Below are 235 nucleotides of genomic sequence, written 5' to 3'. Positions count from 1 at the left end.
CGTGGAGACAACAGAATAACAGAAACAAGAACACAACTAAGCTGGGCACTAGAAAGACGGGGGGGGGGGGGGAGATATTTTTGGGTAGGTGGGTAAGCAAGTGGATATTTTTGGGTGGGTGGGCAAACAACGAGGTAAGTGGGTGGGTATGTGGATGGGCAAGGGGAATACTTCCGGATAAGCAAGTGGGTACGTGGACAGGCAACTGAAATATCTTTGGGTAGGTGGGTAGTTA

General features: G+C 49.8%; 1 protein-coding gene across 1 annotated transcript in view; it reads right to left on the bottom strand.

Moving 5' to 3' along the window:
• LOC119592661 (insulin gene enhancer protein ISL-3-like) overlaps nucleotides 1-235 on the bottom strand; it is a gene marked incomplete at its 5' end in the record, with an annotated part of 82,877 nt that overhangs the window by 7,987 nt on the left and 74,655 nt on the right.

Source organism: Penaeus monodon, chromosome 30 (genome assembly GCF_015228065.2).
Source record: "Penaeus monodon isolate SGIC_2016 chromosome 30, NSTDA_Pmon_1, whole genome shotgun sequence".
NCBI lineage: Eukaryota > Metazoa > Arthropoda > Malacostraca > Decapoda > Penaeidae > Penaeus > Penaeus monodon.
The sequence above is the reverse complement of the archived record's forward strand: the minus strand, read 5'-3'. Positions and strand labels throughout refer to the sequence as shown.